Below are 21,864 nucleotides of genomic sequence, written 5' to 3'. Positions count from 1 at the left end.
CTCTAACATAATATCTGCCAGATCAGTGCTGTCCAAGTTCTGTGGTACAGAGGGCCAAAATTTTACTGGCCTATGTGGAGGAGGGCCAATAATGGAAGTCAGGGTTGGCCACTCCCCCTTTTAAACCACACCCACTGTAAACCACACCCATATTACCACAAGAACTTTTAAGATCATATCCACATTAACGGTGGTAGCACACCAAAAAAACAAATGGTTGGTGCTCACTGCAGGGAAATCCCTCATCACTCATATGTGAAAAATTGAAGTCATGTTAAAAACATACCCTTAAATCCATATGCCTCCTCCTCCCCTGTGGATAATACAACAACCCCCCAACACATGATTAAACACCTTAGGGGCCCTTAACAACAATTTCCAAATGCTAATAACCCCAAGAACAAAACCCCTAACAGGCTTACATTCCACAGGTAGCATAGGGCAAGCAGAGAATGGCACACACAAGCAGCACTGGGCAAGCAGAGAATGGCACACACAGGGAGGCAGGGCCGGGCCAAGTTATTTTTACACCCTAGGCAAAGGCTTCAATCAGTGCCCCCCCACCCAGTCCTGCATTACCATTTCCCACCTTACCAGTCATATAGTCCCCTGTACCTGTGCCAGCACCTATCATATTGCCTCCATTTGTACCTATACCAATGGCAGTCAATCCCTCAGATTGCCCCCAGGCCCCAATCTGTACCTGTGCCAGCATAAAACAAAACATCCATCATATATTTACCCCAAATCTGTACCTATGCCAGCGGCAACCAAAATAATCCATCATATTGCCCCAATTAGTATCTGCTCCAGCAGTAGCCAAAAATCCATCATATTGCCCTCAAACATCTGTGTACCTGTGCCAGCAGCCACCATATTGCCCCATGTACCTAAGCCAGCAGCAGCCAATCCCTTATATTGCCCCCAATCTGTACCTGTGCCAGCATCAGCCAAAAATACACACTATTGCCTCCATATATGTACTTGTGCCAGCAGCAGCCAAATATCCATCATATCATCTGTTTACCTGTGCAAGTAGCAGCCAAGATATTGCCCACAAATATGTACCTATGCCAGCAGCTGCCAAAAGGGAGCTGGGGAGTGATTCTGTCTGGAACATGGGGTTTATAAAGTTGAAAAACTATTAAAGGCCAAGCAAATCAGGGTTTAAAAAAGAAAGAAAGGAAATTCCCCTTAAAAGTGTGCCCCCCCATGATTGCGCCCTTGGTGGGCGCCTACTCTGCCTGCCCCTAGTTCCAGCCCTGCAGGGAGGGAAGGCAGAACAGAGCAGGAGACAAGTAAAGCTCTCGGTCTAATATGTACTACATACAGTGACACAGTGCTGGTGCGCCATTAGCATTTTGAATAAGGTGTGAACAGGTGAACAATGTGGGCAGTTTCAGTCTGGGTCTCAGGTGTGAACAGTTCAGGCTTTAGGATATAAACAATAGAGGTGTCAAAAGTGTGAACAATACAGGGGATTAGTCTGAATTTGAGGTTTAAACAATGCAGGGGGCAGTTTATCTCTACAGTGATACCTTTTAAAATTTACATATGGTAAACAGACACAGCATCTGGGGGGCCAAAGAAGGGGGGGTCGAGGGCCGCCAGTTGGACAGCCATGTGCCAGATATATAATTTCATGCTGTGCCCACACCTGCGGGTCTGGAATGGTGCAAAGGTGTTGCAATCTGGGATTACACCACAGTGGGGAGAATTCAGAGCAGTGCAGTGAATTGTTTGCCACGCTAACTGTGGCTGTCATTAGGGGTGATACTGGTCTATTTTTTTTAATTACTATTATTTATTTATTTACCAGGAGCAGGGACATCAAATCAACCCAGCAACAAATAGCAGAAAACGCTTGAAAGAGTGACCTGGAAGGCTGCATGATTTATTACACACAGGTAATTCTCAATTAATTCTCCAAGTGCTGATATGTAAATAAAAATTGTAATCCAGAAAATGACACCCTCTGTGGTGTGTCTTAGTGTACACAAAATAAACAAACCTATAAAAGGACAGAATTCTTAATGGACACTCTCCAACACATAAGCGTTGGCAGATATGCACATTATCGGGAAAGTTTATACACACAGAGGACCTGTATTGATGTAAAGCTAAGATAAGTCTTATCTGACTATTTTTAAACAAGTGAAAGGCATTGAAAAAAAGACATAGATGGAGCAAGTTTGATGCTTATCATTTCAGTTACTTTGTCAGGCAAGGACAGGGAATTGAAACACAGCAAGTTCTATCTATTATGGGTATTACGGTTTTATTGCTTCTGTCATTTAAAAATAAGTATACAGATTAACTAGTGGTTTACTTAAGTAAGAATGTCTGGGAAAGTGTGCCTTTCCAACAACTGTCAAGTTCTGTAGCTTGAGTCATAAAGCCAAAGGCTATATTTTTAGTACTGTACATGATAAGGAACAGATTAAGCAGCTGTTGTTTTCACGATGTAAAATGACCAGGCAGTAACTAAAAAGATATGAAGAAAAACTAAAGTTCTCTTTAAATTAATGTTCATCCTTAAAGTAACTTTTAGTATGATCTAGAGAGTACTATTCTGTCACAGCTTGCAATTGCTATTCATTTTTATTTGCAGTTTTTGTATTATTTAGGCTTTTTGTTCAGCAGCTCTCCAGTTTTGGCAGCTAGGGTCCCATTAAACCTAGCAGTCAGGCACTGGTTTCTAAGAGAAACAGAAATATTAAAAGAGGAGGGCCTAAAAAGAAACAAAAGTAATACAAAATAAGTATAATAAAATTGATTAATAAAATAAAAGTACCAATAAAATTGAATTGGCTACTGTGGTCACTGACCCCAATTTCAAAACTGGAATGAGTCAGAAGGCAAATTTAAAATGCTGTGTGTTATCCCTACATAATAGAGGGAACCACCACTATACAATTTCATATACAGCTGGTATGGTTGCTTAGGATGCATTCCTAGTAAAAGGCAGTCTATCACATTATTTAATTAGCACGTATAACAATATTAAATGTAGACAGCCTCCTTAGATTTCACACATTGCAGCTGTAAAAAATGTATATATGTATATATATATATATATATATATATATATATATATATATATATATATAAATATATATATATATAAATATATATATCTCAAATGGAGGATCAGCACACACTGTAGTTGAAATTAACATGTAATATTACATGAAAATAAAGCACTTTTTCACTTCTGATCCTCCATTTGCTATTTACCTCATCTTTGATCATCCACCACTGGCTTCGCATTGTTTTGAGTGCTAGTAATGTTGGACATTATATATATATATATATATATATATATATATATATATATATATATATATATATATATATATATATATATATATATATATATATATATATATATATATATAGATGCAATCAGAAGCACTCACGGTTACAGTGATCAAAGTATTTCTTTTATTGGAGTGTTACAAACTACCCCACATCAACGCGTTTCGGTTCTCTCAGAACCGTCGTCAGGATGCACCCAGTGGTCGTCACATGATGTATAAATACAAACATCCACCAATCAGTGTAAAGTATCAATTAAATATTCATGTCGGTGAGCAAACATATCATTAAAATGTTAATCACAATTCCCATGCCCATTAAAGACATATAAATAAGTGGTAAAATCGTATATAAACTGTAACAGCATGTTCCTAGAATTCTCATAATAACGTGAAGCCTGGTGTCCCCACCAAACATTGTGCATGCAAGTATGTGTGATAAAAACTTTTTATATAGCTATAGATATTTTAAAAAAAAATGATAGACTGGGTTGTCATAGATGCCTCAAAGGAATGTCCACTATATAGGATCAAAATTTCTCGAAAGGTGACCATTTAGGAAAACACTAGTGCCGGTAAAAGCTTTGTTACCGACAAGGCTGCATATAAGCCCCAGCCAACCTACCAATATTCGTTCACCTTAAGGTATAAATCATCTCAACAAATAAATTGACTTATCAGTCAGGTTGTTTTGTACATGTATTTCTGCTGCATACAAGAAGCCCCGAATCCATATACCTAGCGGACATTTTCTTTAGTCCAAACTTATAATAGTTATTTATAGTGATTATTTGGCCTGACATATTACATAAATGGGCCCATGCCTGATATATATATATATATATATATATATATATATATATGGACTGCTTTCTAGAGATGCTTTAACGCGTACCTGATGCAAACAGGCAGTGCAGTGTGAAATTGTTGCCCTGCATGGCTCAATGTGGTCTGCCAATTCAATGCCAAACATTGACAATTCATAAGTGATTCAGACTTAAACAGTTACTAATTGGGTTGGGGAGGACTGACTGTCCAAAAACTGTAAACTGCTGTGCAACCTTCAACATTGGCCACAACAACCAGACGTGATGAAAAGTCTCAGAAAAAATACAACAAAAGTCTTGTTTTCGCTATCCAAATGTGTACATTAATATAGTTCCAAATGCAACCACACAAAGTGACTAACCCCATCAATGTTTGTTTTGTAATAAAATATGTGAATGACTAGTTTTGTAGTGATTGTGATCCCTCCCCCACCCCCAAAAATGCAAAAACAAAATTTACTTCCTCTTCTTCTTTCCAGCCTGGTAAATGAAATACTATCTGGTTGTTGTGGTGGGGGCAAAAACAACTGCTCTGTGAAAATACGATTGTTGTTTATTTTATTGCAGGCCCTCTGGCATGTGCCAACCTGTCATTCGGGCCACTGTCTGGTTGCTAGGGTACACTGGACACTAGCAACCAGATAGCTACTGAATTTACAAATTGGAGAGTGGCTGAACAAAAAGCTTAATAATTCAGAAACCATAATGACTTAAAAATGTAGGCCAACTATATGTCTCTTATCATCACTCAATTATTGAAGTTAATTTGAAGATCTACCCCCCTACAATCACATATGAAACAGGGGCAGCAAGCCCACCCTTCAACAGAAGCCAATAAAGAGTAAGACAAAATCATTATTAGTTTTTAATAGCACCATTCGGCTTTATTCTCTGGGAGGTGAGTTAAAGGAAAGCCTAATTAATAACAAACACGAATTCGCCGTAAACAACGCCGAACTGGCAGCACCGCCCCTAGTTGACTAGTTATACAGTGCAGGAATGTAGACAAGTGTCGTTCGGGGAAGACAAAAGGCACCAAATAATTAGGAATACACAGCTCTAGGATTCCGCTACAGGCAAAGTCGGTACCATGTCCTAGTTCGGTGCTTCAGCTCTCCCGCCTCCTCCTTAGCCTGGTTTCCGGCCATCACCGACCAATCACACCGGCCACACCGCGGCCTCCACCAATGAGCGAGGCCCGAGGCGGGGAGAAAGGAATAGAACCGGTACATGCCACCGAAATCTGTTCCTTGCCTATCATTGTTCTTTGAACCAGGGTATTCCTTTAACTTCCGCCGCCAATAGATAACTCACTCACCGGGTGCAGCGTATCAATGATCAGCTTTTCCTACCGCTTCCAAAACACAACACGGTCCAATGATCGTTAGCAGGGGGGGGGGCAAAACCATAAATAGGAGTCAATCGTTAACCTGGTCTGGGCACTCGGGGAGATGAGGGGGAGGGGTTAGCGGGAACCGAAACAAGATGGCGGACACTGAGTCTTGAATTCCCGCCCACCGTATAGTAAACATAGCGCATGCGTGGAGTTATACGTCAACATCTAAGCCTGAAAGGGCAGCCAATAAGAAAGAGGAGAAGGGTTTTTTTTTATCTATGCCTATCTAGAATATGTTTCCAGAGCAACTGGGACTAGTAGTCAGTGATTGTTTGTAGTGGCGAGAGCGCTGTCAGGCAAGTCTTTTGTTTGTTTAGACGCATCGCCTGTGTTTGTTAGTGCATGCTCGCATTCTTACATGTCTTGGCCTCCACTAGGAGTAAGTGGGTAGTAACACAATTCTGGCCACGTCAATCAACCTGTGGGTTCTGGCAAATGCTTCTTAAAATGTACTGTCCCAATACCTAAACAAAAATGTTTGCTTATTTATGAAAAAAAAATCAGACTGTAAAAAAGTTGATTTAATTCAATTGTGAAAAAACTCAAAATGTTTAATTTTTGTAGGCTTTAAAGGAATTGTTTAGTGTAAAAATAAAAACTGGGTAAATAGATAATAAATAAATAATAAAAAATGTTTCTAATATAGTTAGTTATCCAGAAATGTAATGTATAAAGGCTGGAGTGATTTGATGTATAACATGTCAGTCAGAACACTACTTCCTGATTTTCAGCTTTCTTGGTTTATACTGACTGGTTACCCTGGCTACCAGACAGTAACCAAACAGAGACTTGGGGGGGGGGGCACGTGGGTCATATCTGTTGCTTTTGAGTCTGAGCTGAATGCTGAGGATCAATTACAAACTCACTGAACAGATATGTACCATGTGGCCCCCCTTCAAGTCGCTGACTAGCTCAGAGTTATAGAGCTGAAAAGCAGGAAGTTGAATTCTGGCTGTTTTATTAGATATCTGTTCACTCCAGCCTTTATATATTACATTTTTGGCTAACTATATTAGAAACATTTTTTATTTTGCACAGCCTATCTATTTACACAATTTTTATTTTCACACTGAACTATTCCTTTAATAACTTGAATTTGTAAGCTTACAAATTCGAAAATCTTGAATGATAAAAATGGCTTGACTTATGTCTAGGACAATTCCCATGGATTTCTTCATGACCTTGCCAACTTTTAGATGCCGATCTTTTACATTTAAATTTTCGATAATTTTTTTTTTAGTTTTGCTTAAAGGAGAACTAAAGCCTAACTAAAGAAGTAGGGTATAAATGTTGTACATTACGTTTTGAGATTCTGTACCAGCCCAAGGCAACCATGGCCCTTAAGTAGTAAAGATCTGTGCCTCCAAAGATGCCCCAGTAGCTCCCCATCTTCTCTGTGTCCCCACATGCTCTGTGCTGCTGTCACTTAGTGAGCTTAGGGACTGACTGAAAATATGCAGTACACATAGAATATATATGTCACAATATAAGTCTGATTAGTAATTAATACAGATAATTACTACATGGCAGCACAGAAACCAGTGCAACTATCAGCTTATATTAAAGGCCAACCTAATTTTTTGCTTGATAAATTGTGACAACCCCTAAGCTTAGTTTGTCAACAGCTGCTCAGAGCCCACTGACACTTTCCAAGATGGTGACTCCCTGTGACAAGTTTAAAGTCCTGGATCATTGCTGCTACTGAGAATCTGACATTTTAAGGCTGGTGCAATAAGTTCAGTATATAAATTATGGCATTTTTAACCGTATTCATTTTTAAAGTTTAGTTTTCTTTTAAATGAGAACTAATCCCCCCCAATAAGAAAAACCCCTACCTACTACCCTAGGTAGTTCCCCTCCCTGCTCCCCCCCCCCCACATAACTCTTTGCCTCAAAGAGTTTGCTCACATATCAGTGTAGAGTAAGCGCAGCAGTGCTCATGGGCACCACCTTCTGGATCTCCGGTCTTCTTCTGTGAGTGTTGTATCAGAGCAGTTGGAGCAGTCTGGATCATGCGACAAAAGTGCCGGAAATTGGTGAAGGGAAGGAAGAGGACCTGAAGAAGACCAGAGATCCGGAAGATGGCATCTGTAAGTTTTTTGCAAAAAAATTCAAATTGTGGCAAAAATTCAAATTATAACCTTAAAAAAAATCACCCCCTAAATGTATTAAATATAAACTATTACATCAAAAGATTTCAATATATTATATCCTATAAATTGTCGATAATGGGCAGCCAAGTAATCTCTACATAAATATATAAAAAAAATACTCCAAGCTCATGTAAAATATAGGGCTCCTAATAGCAGTATAAGACTACTATATTGAAATTGCAGATCCTTCCTCACCATATCCATGTCCTCCCCCATGAAATCACTCGCATTATTACAACACTATTCATTGATCACAGGCCCTGTGTATTCATAGTTTTCAATGTAACCTTTAACCAGAGTCACTTTCACTGGTAAGTGATATTAAAAATCTTTGTGGGTCTCCAGGTGTTTGCCGAGTTTGTGCATAAATGGAGAGAATGCCCATACTCTTGTATGGTAAGTGGATATCATGTCATGATGTGGTAATAACAAGCAGATAATCTGTTATCTACTGTGTATCCTGTGCTTCAATGGCTGCTCTCATTGCTACACAGCAACTTGTTTATATCTACTATAGTAGTCTTTCTGAAAAAACACACCAGTTTTACCAGTGCAGGGCAACACTACATAATATTGTCATTCCTTTAAAACACTTACATGTTTTGGTGTTATTGTTCCTTTACAGGTCGGATTGTAGTGGTTTTTGAAACCACAACTAAGCTCGCAAACTCTAAAACCATGATTGTCATTGAATTTATAAAAAGATCTGAATATAAAATGTACGAACGGAAATGTGCTGAGCGATGCAGTAAAAAATAGGAATACCTAAAAATGTAAGTTTTTGGGACATAGCTTGTGAGAATAAAATTTGAAATCTTCTCAAAGTCCGAATGGATTTAAAAAGGTCCAATAAGATCAGGACAGCTCCCATTTACTTCTATATGACCTCCACAACTTTTATTTGGCAAAGTTTGGCATTTGAGGTTTTTGTGGTTTTTACACTTAGGGGCAGATTCACTAAGGGTCGAATTTCGAAGTAAAAAATACTTCGAAATTCGACCCTCGAATTGAAATCCTTCGACTTCGAATATCGAAGTCGAAGGATTTAGCGCAAATCCTGCGATCGAACGATTAAATCCTTCGAATCAAACGATTCGAAGGATTTTAATCCAACGATCGAAGGAAAATCCTTCGATCAAAAAAAGTTTAGCAAGCCTATGGGGACCTTCCCCATAGGCTAACATTGACTTCGGTAGGTTTTATCTGCCGAAGTAGGGGGTCGAAGTTTTTTTTAAAGGGAAAGTACTTCGACTATCGAATGGTCGAATAGTCAAACGATTTTTACTTCGAATCGTTCGAATCGAAGTCGAAGGTCGTAGTCGAAGGTCGAAGTAGCCCATTCGATGGTCGAAGTACCCAAAAAATACTTCGAAATTCGAAGTATTTTTCATTCGAATCCTTCACTCGAGCTGAGTGAATCGGCCCCCAAATAAATCTCAAATTTTTAGAGCTTTTAAAAAATATAGGAAAGCTATTATTTTTTTTTGAGATTCATGGAAAAATTTGAGGGCATTCAGAGTCTTCTTTGGGTGTGATATGTGCATACCAGACAAAAATTTGGGAATGTCCTCAATATATAATTTTAAAAGCAAGCTTGATAAGCAGGTCCCCCAAGTAGTGAAAGAGACTGTGTATAAGGATCATGCCGAGAGCTGCCATCAGAAAACACAGGGCCACGCACAACAACATTTTCTGGACCCCTCTTCCCACTCCCAACACAAGTGTTAAAACATTAAGTGCCCCACTACAAGTTTAAAAAAGAACTTTTTCCCTAATATTTGTGCGTATAATTTCATGTCTATATTTATTAAAGATATAGGCCTATAACTAGAACATAACAACGGGTCTTTATCTTGTTTTAGTATAATGGTTATTAATGCTTTCTGGGCCTGCGTATAAAACCCATTTTTCCCTGTAATAGCATTAAAATACCTGTATAATAACGGGGTAATGTCCGCCTTAAATATTTTGAAGAAGGATGCTATATAGCCATCTGGGCCTGGACTCTTTCCAAGGGGCATGCTCGCAATTCCCTCTTCTATTTCTTTATAGGAGAATGGTGCTTCTAAATCTGATGCTTGGTCTGGCGTGAGGGACTTCACCTTAGCGTCTTTAATAAATTGCTCCAATATATCCCCCTTTTCTAGTGATTGGTCTTTTACCTGTATTTTATAAAGCGACTGGTAATACTCCTCAAAAGCCTCTGTTATCCCCTTAGTGTCATGATGAATGACGTTCTTAGTGTTTTTAATCGCCAAGATATTGTTCTGGCTCTGTGTTTTTTTCAAAATTCATGCAAAATATTTATTGCACTTATCACCGAATTCATATAGGTTCTGTTTAGTTCTCAAATAGGCTTTTTTAATTTTATGGTTAAGTAATGAATTCAATTGCATTCTCTTATTTTCCAACTCCACATAGGTCTTTCGCGCTATTGTTTCTTTATGTGCCTGCTCTAATTGTGCAATTTCTCCTATTAGGCTCTTAATCTCTTTTTCTCTCTTTTTTTTTAGGTTTGAACCTAAGGCTATCAGATGTCCTCTCAAAACGCATTTTAATGTTTCCCATAGTGTTATTGGGTTAGTTTCCGGGGTGTCATTATTGGTGATTATTTGTTTAATCCACTCTTGTATCCTTTCCCTGTTTTCCTCCTCGTGTAGTAAAAATTCATTTAATCTCCAGTTAAACTCAGGTTTAGAAACCCTTGGTATATTATATTTTACTATTACTGGTGAGTGATCTGAAACATTAAAACTCGCTATGTGTGCCTGTGTAAATAAATGTGTCCATTGTTGTGATGCCATTATGTAATCTATTCGCGAATAAACTTGATGTTGTTTTGAGAAATGAGTGTAGTCTTTCTTCTTAGGATTCATTATCCTCCAGATATCCACTAATTGTAAATCAGCTAAAGCTCTTTTTACCCCTTTCAAGCTTTTATAAGAGATACTTGTTTTACCCGATGAAGAATCTATCAGGGGATTCAGCGTTAGATTAAAATCACCTCCCAAAATCAGTAATCCTTCTCTAAACGCCTCTAACGTCTGTAGAAATGTAGTCACAAAGTTACTCTGTTTACAATTCGGGACATAAACATTGGCTATTGTACACTTCTGATTGGCCAGCATACCCTTAACCAACACATATCTTCCTTCTGTATCTCTCTTGTTCTCTAGCATTTTAAATGGTAAATCTTTATGGATAAGTGTCATAACCCCCGTAGCTTTCTTTTCAGGATTGTTACTCAAGAATGCTTGAGAGTAATTCTTAAAATTTAGCACAGGTAAATGATTCTGTCTAAAATGAGTTTCTTGAAGCATGACTATTTTGGCTTAATGCTTCTTACATTCATATATAACCTTGGCTCTTTTGACAGGTTCATTGATCCCGTTTACATTTAACGACAGTACATTACATTCCATATTAGCAGGTTCAGTCATAAATATACAGATAAATCAGCTTTATATTTTTGTAAAAATTCGGAGGTACCAAATCATTTGCATGAGCATTTGCACTGCATCGGAGCAAAGTAGGGGAGGAAAGAAGAAAACAAAAAAGGAGAAGAGAAAAAAAAAAAAAAAAGAACCCTAAAAAGGGAAAACAAAAACAAATGTCAACATAAATTAAGCCGCGCCCACTGCCTGGAACCCTTATCCAGGGGCTGGCTGGTACTACTTGCGGCTCTAGTGGTGTTTCCACTATTCTTGGGGGTCTTGGCCGCCACAGCATCACGAAGACCGTGTTCTTATAAACACTCAGACTCACCCTCCCACCCCTCTATTTAATCTTACTACATTTTATGTAAAGCATAGCTCAGAAAACAGCACAATATATCTCTGGGAACATTAGGAGGAACACTGCTCGGCTTCTGAACCCTATGGGCTCTTTCTATCCGGATCTCTCCCGCCTTCTCCTTCTCCTTATTCAGAATGTTATTAAAAATTTGCTGTAGGAAAGATTTAATGTCTTCCTTCTGAATTGTCTCAGGAACCCCCCTAATTCTTAGGTTCTTTCTCCGGTTCCTATTCTCCTGATCCTCTATTTGTCTCAGGATGTCACACACAAAAGCCTCCTGCTGTTGCACTTTAGTATACAAAATTTTTTGGTTAGCTTGCAACTCACATGCATTGGATTCCAAGTCGCCTGTTCGTGCAGCAATGTCCTCCAGCTCTTTCTTAAGGCCTTTGATGTCCTCCCTAATAGGGACCGTCACCTCCAGCAGCATTTCTCTTATGTCTGCTTTGGAAGGCAGTTTAGCGATTTGTGCGTGTATATCTGCACTCTCTCCCTCACCGCTGCTGTCTGACTCCGCAGACTCTCTCATCGCGGCCTCCGCTCGCTCCTCTCTCCCTCTGCGAGCCGGCGCCATCTTAACCGCTTCCGTGGTGCTTTTTGTTTTGCGGCTAAACATCGGCGCGATCTCCCGCTGGGTTACTTGCGGGCTTTTGTGAGCCGCGCATTCCGCCTGTGCCTTCTCTCGGCTTTGTTTCTGTGTCCTGCCCATCTGTGGCAGCGCTACACAGATCCCCTTTTCGTGCTTAGTTTAGAGGAGCGGGGAGCAGCTCTGGGTCTACGCCGCCATGTTGCTTGGCTCCAACCCCCGGCAGCCGCGTCCGCAGTAACCTCTCCTACATTACTTTTCTTACTACCACTTTCATACGCACAAATATTAGGGAAAAGGTTGAAACAATACTTACCGGATCTGATACATGTCGATCAAGCGGGATTTGTACCTAAGAGAGAAGCAAAAGACAATATAGCAAAAACTATCTCACTGATACAATACGCGAAAATATCAAAAATTTCAACATGCTTACTTACGACTGATGCCGAAAAAGCATTCGATAGAATATCCTGGACATTCCTGGAAAGGACATTGATAAACTTTGGGTTTAGGGAACAATTTAGAAGCCGAATATTAGCCCTATATGATAAACCCTCGGCTAAAATAAAAATTAATGGCACATTGTCTCAGAAGATCTCGATCCACAACGGAACGAGACAGGGATGCCCTCTGTCCCCGTTACTGTTTCTATTGGTCATGGAGATACTTCTTGCACACATTAGGAATAAGGATAAGGATAAGGAAGATATCTCAGGTATACGGGTAAAAGGAAAGGAATATAAATGCGCCGCATTTGCGGATGATCTACTGCTTTATGTAACTAATCCAGGCATTACACTACCAAATATAATGAGCTTATTAAAGCGATTTGGAGAACTATCCAACTTTAAAATTAACTACTCAAAATCTGAGCTAATGAATATTAAAGGAGAAGGAAAGCTACAGAGGCATTTTATTGCCAATAGATTAGCTGCAATAGTGCAAGCTGGAATGCTATATTTATTATGTAGAATATTTTACCATATCTGAGTAAAACGCTCTAGAAACTTACTGTTTGTTCAGGATAGGAGCTGCAGTATTGACATGGTGTGACATCACTTCCTGCCTGAGTCTCTCCCTGCTCTGGGCTCAGATTACAGTAGAGAAGGGAGGGGGGGGAGGAAGAGGAGCAAACTGAGCATGCTCTTGTCCAGGGCAATGAGGTTTAAGCTGAAGGCAGGAAGTCTGATACAGAAGCCCATGTGTACACAATAGAAGGAAAGAAATGCTGTGTTTCTTTTGACAGGGGACTCAGAGCAGCATTACTTTGGGGGTTTACTGGTAAATTTAGATGGACCTTTCTGATAAGGCTAACTTAGTTTTAACCTTTCCTTCTCCTTTAATGAGAAGGAGGACGTAGTAACAACAATAAAAGATAATTTCCCTTTTAAATGGGCGACCTCTACTATTAAATACTTGGGGGTGAATTTAAGAGGTGACGTAGAAAGAGCTTACCAAGATAACTATGTACCATTATTAGCTTCTATTCAAAAAACAATTGACAAATGGAAGAATATAAAGATATCATGGTTTGGGAGAATTCAAGCGATAAAGATGGTGGTCATGCCCAAAGCTTTATACTTACTCCAAGTTCTTCCCATAGACGTCCCCCTTACTTTTTTTAATACACTAAGATCGATCTTTATTAGATTTATTTGGGGAGGGAAAACAGCAAGGCTTAGTTTTAAGCAACTAACCCAAATAAAAGAAAAAGGAGGGATGGGAGTACCAGATCCTTATTTATATTGCTTAGCAGTGCATTTGGTGAGACTTTGGAATTGGACTATGAGGGCAAGGAGAAAAGAGTGGTGTGAGTTAGAAGAAGGATGGTGTCATTACCCACTAGAAAATTCATTATGGGATGAGAACTGGGCAGCACATAAGTCTATGAGTCAACACCCGATAATTAGAGCAACCTTAAAAATTTGGCATAAGAATAAAGTTACATCGAACTTGACGAAAGCACCTTACGTGCTACAACCCTTAAGAAATAATCCAAATTTCCCCCCGGGAATGGAAAAAGGAGTATTTGCAGTTTGGGAGAAGTGGGACGAAAGACCCACGAGGATAAAGGATTTGATTAAAGGGGGAAAACTGAGCCCATTAGAAGAATTACAAAAGAGGTGGGGGAAACATCCAAGAGAGATTTGGGGATATTACCAACTGCATTATTTTATAAAAATGAAAAAAGAAAGGGATTGGGACAGACCCCTTACAGAGTGGGAGGAGCTACTCAATCAGAATAAAGAATTGACCAAACCTTTATCCAAAATGTATAAAATTGTACTAAACACAGAGGAATTTAAACTCCCAGGCTTTTGCTCTTCATGGGAAAGGGAATTGGGATATAACCTTTCAGAACAGGAATGGAGAAAGATCTTTAAACATGGAAATAAGATGACAAGGGCGGAGAAAATTAGAGAAGCAGTCTATAAAATGGTGACAAAATGGCACTACACCCCAGTTAAACTTCATAAGATGCATCCACAGACTTCTAACACTTGCTGGAGATGCAATAAAGAAGTTGGCACACACATACACATTTGGTTAACTTGTCCAAGATTGAAAGATTTTTGGACTCAGGTATTAGAAAGCATTTATAAAATAACCTCTATAAAATTGGACGTTGCAGATCATGCGACAATATTGCTGAATGTATTCCCTGATAAAAATAAGATGTTAGATGATCCACTTACTTTTCAATTAATGCAAGCTGCCAAGGCTTTGATCCCAAGGAACTGGAAGAATAAGGATGCTCCGATATATAATAACTGGTTAAAATCTGTGGAAGAAATAAGAATGTTACAGTGGCCAGGGCCCCTATATGTTATTTAAAAAAAATGTGGCCAGGGCCCTACAAGTTATACGAAAAAAGAACTTTAGGTGATTCCCCAGTGAAGTGTAAATCCTGGTAAAGCCATGTTGGCGATTGGATAAACTGGAGGGGAGGTTCAAACTTTACCCATCCAATACCCATGCAGCTTTACTGAGACTTACACTTCACTGGCGAATCAGAGCACAGGAAACAAGAAATAGGCACCGGAGCTCTAGCCCACCCTCCATTTGGAAGTCTGCAGTTCACTGACGGCAGTGGCCTGGCTCTGCAAGTAGGTGCAACATGGGTGGGCACCCCTTAACTTCCCAAATCATCCGGGCCTGGGACAGCAGTACCCCCTTTCCCCCTCTGATGGCGTCCCTGATCATGCCTAGTTATGAATACACAGTGTCTGTAATCTAGTTCTACTTTATATATACAATCCAACTGGATTGCACATAAAATTTATAAAATAATTTATTAGAAGAGCTTCAACATAAAATCTCTTTCAGAGTCCACTGTCACCTAACAGCATTTTCACAGATTCCAAATCCTATTGGATTATATATATATATATATATACACAAATTGTAAGACTGTTGCACACACTGTTGCAAAAATGAGATAATGCCCTGGTGCCAACAGAATAAGTATATATAAATTTGTAGAAGGAAAGCTGTTGCACGCAAGGAACTATCTGAAGATCGACGTTTGGACCCTCAGTGGGGTCTTTATCAAGATACATACAACTGATTTATTCCACACATTTATAGCCACAAATGTGCACCTCCCCCACAAACCACCCCTACCAGAAAGTGTCCAATTTCAAGCCAACAAGTCCCATGATCCTCACTGGGATGGTGATCAGTGCTGCCACCTAGGGGTAAAAACATAGATATGTCCCGAATGTATAAAAGTATTTATTTTTATACATTCGGGACATTTCTATGTTTTTACCCCTAGGTGGCAGCACTGATCACCGTCCCACTGAGGATCATGGGACTTGTTGGCTTGAAATTGGACACTTTCTGGTAGGGGTGGTTTGTGGGGCAGGTAAATCAGTTGTATGTATCTTGATAAAGTCCCTTGCGTGCAACAGCTATCCTTCTACAAATTTTATATATATATATCTATATATATATATATAGATATATATATATATATATATATATATAGATATATATATATATATATATATATATATACATATACACATTACCAAAAATAACCGCACTCCAAGGACTTCTCAAGTGAAAAACTTCCTGAAGACGGCCCAAGTGATGGTGCCGAAACGTTGAAATAAATTTTGTGTGTTTTTCACTTGAGAAGTCTTTGGAGTGCGATTATTTTTGGTAATGTATGCATTATGGTGTTGACCTAGCACCCAGGCAGTTGTTGTGCTTGGTTAAGAGTGCACCTTACAAGGTAACCTTCACATAGTGCACAATGTAGAGTTGTGCTGCTGGAAGCTGCATCTGATGATTAAAATGATGTTTAATTCCTTTATAATTGAGTTTTATGTGTTTTGTCTATAATAATGAACTCATGTCACAGTATCATTACTGCTGACAATAAATTAACAGTTATGTGTTGTAAGTTGTCGAGACAGTAATAGTCTAGGTAAACTGATAATATATATAACCATACTTATTGCGATTATGGTTATTAAAGAAGATTAAAAAAAGCAAAACATATTCCTTCACACAAATTGGTTAATTATGAAAACATTAATAGCCCATTGAAATTCTGTAATAGCAATGGAAAATAAGAGAGATTTAGTAAACTAATTCAACTGTTCTACAATTATACAGCCTGCTTATTTTTTAGCACATTTATGTACTTATTGTTTTGTTGCTTAACAGTGAAGCATTAACCCCACTACTTGTAATAAAGTATTTAGCAAATAGCATATAGGAGTCGTCCACTTTTAAGTGGTGCTTTGGTTACTTGGATGTCTGGCTGCACATCACCGTATAACAGTATACATGAAACAGGAACAGCACAAAGAATTATCGTTCCTAATATTTTTAAAAGTTTCATGTATTTGATTATATCTGTATATCAGTGCCAGACTGGGAGGAAAAAGCAGCCCTGACAAAATTATCAAAGCATCCATGTATTCACACACATGATAAACCCCAAAGTTAACTAGAACGACTGTTTATTAATAAATATACTCTATTTGCTGGACCAAGCAGGGGTCCATTAGCATAGAATCCCCAGCATTATTATATAGCAGACATGTCCATGTGCGGCCCGGGGGCCAATTGTGGCCCATTTTCAAATTTACACAGGCCCTCAGCCTCCATCATGAAATTAATAATAATGTGGCACCACCAGCACAGTGCGATCAGGAATCCCATAGCAGTAATATTAAGTTCCAGTAAGTGTCTATGTCTAACACCTTCAGCACACAGACAACAGTATAGACCAAGTGGCAGATCATTTCACTAATGTGCCCAAATATTACTGCTACGATTACTCGATCCCTGTAATTTAATGTTAATGTTTCAAAGTATGTCGGGCTGAATGGTCGGCCTCCACACATTTTCACCTCACCAAATCTGGCCCTCGTTGCAAAAAGTTTGGGCACCTCTGTTTATACCCTGTGTGCTGAAACTGGCCCTTGCAACAAGTATCTCACTCCAGTTCTATCATGGCTATTCTTTTAATTGGATTAGTGGCCCTATACTTACAGTATATTCCCTCAGTCACTCTTGTTAAAAAAGTAGCATTTTTTTAAACCACATAAACTAGCCTGTCTCTAATATTTGGCCCCAGTTCCATGTCTGTGTGATTTTGAAGCCAGATTAGCAAAATGCAACTGCAATCAGGCCGGATTTGTGGAGAGGCCACCAAGGCCCGGGCCTAGGGCTGCAGGATTTTAGGGGGCTGCATGCTGCCCAACCACACCCACATTGGTTCAGAAACACTGGGGAGGTGGAGGAGATACAATAGTTTTTAAAATTTCCTGTACGCCAATCCCCATTGCTCTGGTCCTGATGATGAAAATTTGATTGAATAAAAAAGAGGCGATGGGGCGATGAACGGCAGTGGGCCTAGGGGTGCCCACTATGTAAATCCGGCCCTGACTGCAATCTTCAACCCAGCATTTAGCAGGAACTCACCCCATGCAGCATGGACCCAAAAATAATGCTTCTTTTCAATTGGGTACTAAGGCTAAGGGATAGGCAAAGCTGCATTGCTTGCTGGATCTTAGCCCTACTGCATGGAGATTGGAGAGTTCCTAGTCCCACCCCATAGCACCTGCATATGCACAAATGCAGGCATCGGTTTAGCTGTGGCAACTCATTTACATTTCTAAAGCCAGTGGCTCATTTACATATTAAAGACTGACCTAATTTGCATTTTTAGGCGAGTGGCCTTTTCACATTTTTTAAGCAAGTGGTCCACTGGGCATTTGCCCGAACCCACAGATGGCCAGTCTGGGCCTGCTGTATATACTGGTTATCTAGATTAAATTAGATGCAGAATTTATTTATAAGTATTTTAAATTGTACCAATTCCAAATATAGCAGCCACCTGACTCAGGTTTCATTGAAATTATGTGGTGTATGCAGTTAGCTCACAACTTCACAATTTTATTTAATACTAAACTGGTTGTCTCAGTATTCTCAGAGTGAATCCAATATGCTCTGAGTGCTTGATGCTTAATATAATAAAATATAATATGCTTAATATAATCAGTATAATTGAAGATTTTTAAATCATATAATGTAGATTCCAAAGGTGTGAGATGGTTTCACCAACATACACTGTTCACATCTTCCACATTTGAAGCTTTCTGGGATTTTTAAATAAAATAAATATGGCATCACTTTTTCTCCTAAAATGACTATGAAACACCATATCATTGATGCTCAAGCTTCTTCAAGCTATTCCATCACATGCAGTTTTGAAGGCCTTCTAAAGAGACAGTCCAATAGGTGTATGCAAATGTGGTTAATAAAGGGCGAAATGAAAAGCTATTGAAAAAATTATTCATTTTACGTCATAAAGGAATAAAGTAGCTACCCGGTTTGACTTAAAACATATAATGTATGGTAATTGGTAATGAGCGAAATTTTTCTCTGCGCAAAAAGACGCCCATACACTTCAATGGCTGAAAAAAGTTGTCATACATTACCCATAGATTTCAATGCATTTAGGAATTTTTTTACCATTTCCCGGAATTCAATGGAGCAAAATGGGGCAGATTCACCCATCACTTATTGTGATATTATGAGTGGTTATAAAAAAAATGTTTGAAAAAAAAAACCAACACACAGACCGTGCACCGATAAGTATAAGCCCTGACCATGCATCTTTTAAGAGGAAACACCTTTGACCCTTTGAATAGGCTGTGATTAAACCTCTGCATTAAATGAGTAAGACCATTTTTTGAAGGACATCTTATAAATAAATTACATTTTCTACACAATCTAAGCTTGGAATTATTAGTTGTTCATTGTTTACTAGAATCCTGCTCTGGCCTGTAGACAGCATGACCGGTATCCCTCCTGCTAGTAAGAGGATTAGAACTCTTCTTTGTACCTGTGCATATATTATTCCAGTAATAAAGACAGGATAATCTGTTTAAATGTCTTGCATTGAGCTGTACTACAGAATCTGCACATTTTGGATGATACTGTTGATCCCCTTTAAAAGCAAAACAAAACTAAGTAGAAATGTGATGACAATGCGCTGCCTGTTTATCACAACTCTGTAACATCTGCATTTTAAAAGATCCTTTTGCCCTCATTAACTTTTACAGATTTTCTGCTGTTTGAATGCTCTGGCATCCCTTGTGTCTTGTAACTGCTACTTAGAGACCTGAAACAGTCTGAAAAAAAGCATACGCCTGCTGTGTTTTAACCTGATGCCGCCAGAAAATCCTGTATCCAAAGTGATTTCTTATTAAAGGGTCTGACACCTGCTAACATTCCCAGCGAGGCTCCTGAAGGTGCAGGATCTGGAAAATAGCATCTGTTTATATGAACTTAGGGAGAAAAATATGGCTCCAAGATAACATAATACTGCTTTCCTTCTCTGATGCTAAATTCTAACGCAATACTATAAATACATGAAACTTGTATTATATATATATATATATATATATATATATATATATATATATATATATACATATATATATATATATATATACTTCCCCAAAATCACAGCACTCATGATAAATCCGTATACATTGCCTGGGTGCACGCATCAAATCTTGCTTATCACAAAAATATAAATACTTTATTCAAAAGTATATATATATATATATATATATTAGACACCAGTGGGATCACCTGACTATAGTTGGAGAGGGTGGGAGCTACAACATGGAGCTGGTCACTGCTCTTGTAGAACTATAACAAACAAGTATAGTCAGGTGATCCCACTGATGTCTAATAAAAGGGCAGCCAAGTTTGGGAGTTTTACTTTGAAAGCAGCTTGTAAGTTGCAGGTAAAACGTATTCGTCCCTTTTATAAAATGTATAATTAAACCATAGAATTCTTAATGAATCAGATGAAAATTGAGCATAGGACTGGCCAGATATGGGATGACTTTGACGTAGTTGGCCAGCTTAAATATATTGCAATATATGGACAAACAATCCCTGTTTTGTTTAAAGGGTAAGGCATTCTTCAGTAGCAGTATGCACAAAATGTCTCTGTCTTAAATATATTGATAATGGGTTGAGTGCAGAGGAATCTTGTATTTGTCTATATGTATTTTGTGGTCACAGCCTCATTGCACCCCCGCCTAATGATTTTAAAAACTAGTGGTGAGCACAACTTTCCCTTGTTTGTTATAGTTCTACAAGAGCAGTGACCAGCTCCATGTTGTAGCTCCCACCCTCTCCAACTATAGTCAGGTGATCCCACTGGTGTCTAATAAAAGGGCAGCCAAGTTTGGGAGTTTTACTTTGAAAGCAGCTAGTAAGTTGCAGGTAAAACGTATTCGTCCCTTTTATAAAATGTATAATTAAACCATAGAATTCTTAATGAATCAGATGAAAATTGAGCATAGGACTGGCCAGATATGGGATGACTTTGACGTAGTTGGCCAGCTTAAATATATTGCAATATATGGACAAACAATCCCTGTTTTGTTTAAAGGGTAAGGCATTCTTCAGTAGCAGTATGCACAAAATGTCTCTGTCTTAAATATATTGATAATGGGTTGAGTGCAGAGGAATCTTGTATTTGTCTATATGTATTTTGTGGTCACAGCCTCATTGCACCCCCGCCTAATGATTTTAAAAACTAGTGGTGAGCACAACTTTCCCTTGTTTGTTATAGTTCTACAAGAGCAGTGACCAGCTCCATGTTGTAGCTCCCACCCTCTCCAACTATAGTCAGGTGATCCCACTGGTGTCTAATAAAAGGGCAGCCAAGTTTGGGAGTTTTACTTTGAAAGCAGCTAGTAAGTTGCAGGTAAAACGTATTCGTCCCTTTTATAAAATGTATAATTAAACCATAGAATTCTTAATGAATCAGATGAAAATTGAGCATAGGACTGGCCAGATATGGGATGACTTTGACGTAGTTGGCCAGCTTAAATATATTGCAATATATGGACAAACAATCCCTGTTTTGTTTAAAGGGTAAGGCATTCTTCAGTAGCAGTATGCACAAAATGTCTCTGTCTTAAATATATTGATAATGGGTTGAGTGCAGAGGAATCTTGTATTTGTCTATATGTATTTTGTGGTCACAGCCTCATTGCACCCCCGCCTAATGATTTTAAAAACTAGTGGTGAGCACAACTTTCCCTTGTTTGTTATATATATATATATATATATATTATACTTGGTACTGTAGCAGCAACATTTGAGTGGCACAACAGTTATGGAGGACCCCTGGCATTTGTATTTATGATGCTTTACCTTTTTACGTAAGGACGTATTTGAGAAATTTTGATTCATTGTACTCTCTAAAACTGTATGGTTTCTTGGCTTATCTTAC

The 21,864-nt window shown here is 38.7% G+C and overlaps 1 protein-coding gene across 4 annotated transcripts in view; it reads right to left on the bottom strand.

Annotated features, from left to right (window-relative positions):
• nfyc.S (nuclear transcription factor Y subunit gamma S homeolog) overlaps window positions 1–5,657 on the bottom strand; it is a 46,011-nt gene extending 40,354 nt beyond the window's left edge. For 2 of the 4 annotated variants that reach the window (XM_018247984.2, XM_018247980.2), the window contains exon 1: window positions 5,463–5,656. The gene's annotated coding sequence lies outside the window, so the exon portion shown is untranslated. Of the gene's footprint in view, window positions 1–5,462 lie in introns of all 4 variants that reach the window. The other 2 variants (XM_041582946.1, XM_018247979.2) reach the window with 2 other exon arrangements.
• Window positions 5,658–21,864: the final 16,207 nt, after the last annotated feature.

This window comes from Xenopus laevis, chromosome 2S (assembly GCF_017654675.1).
Source record: "Xenopus laevis strain J_2021 chromosome 2S, Xenopus_laevis_v10.1, whole genome shotgun sequence".
NCBI classification, from domain to species: Eukaryota; Metazoa; Chordata; class Amphibia; order Anura; family Pipidae; genus Xenopus; species Xenopus laevis.
This window is presented reverse-complemented; position numbering and strand designations above follow the sequence as displayed.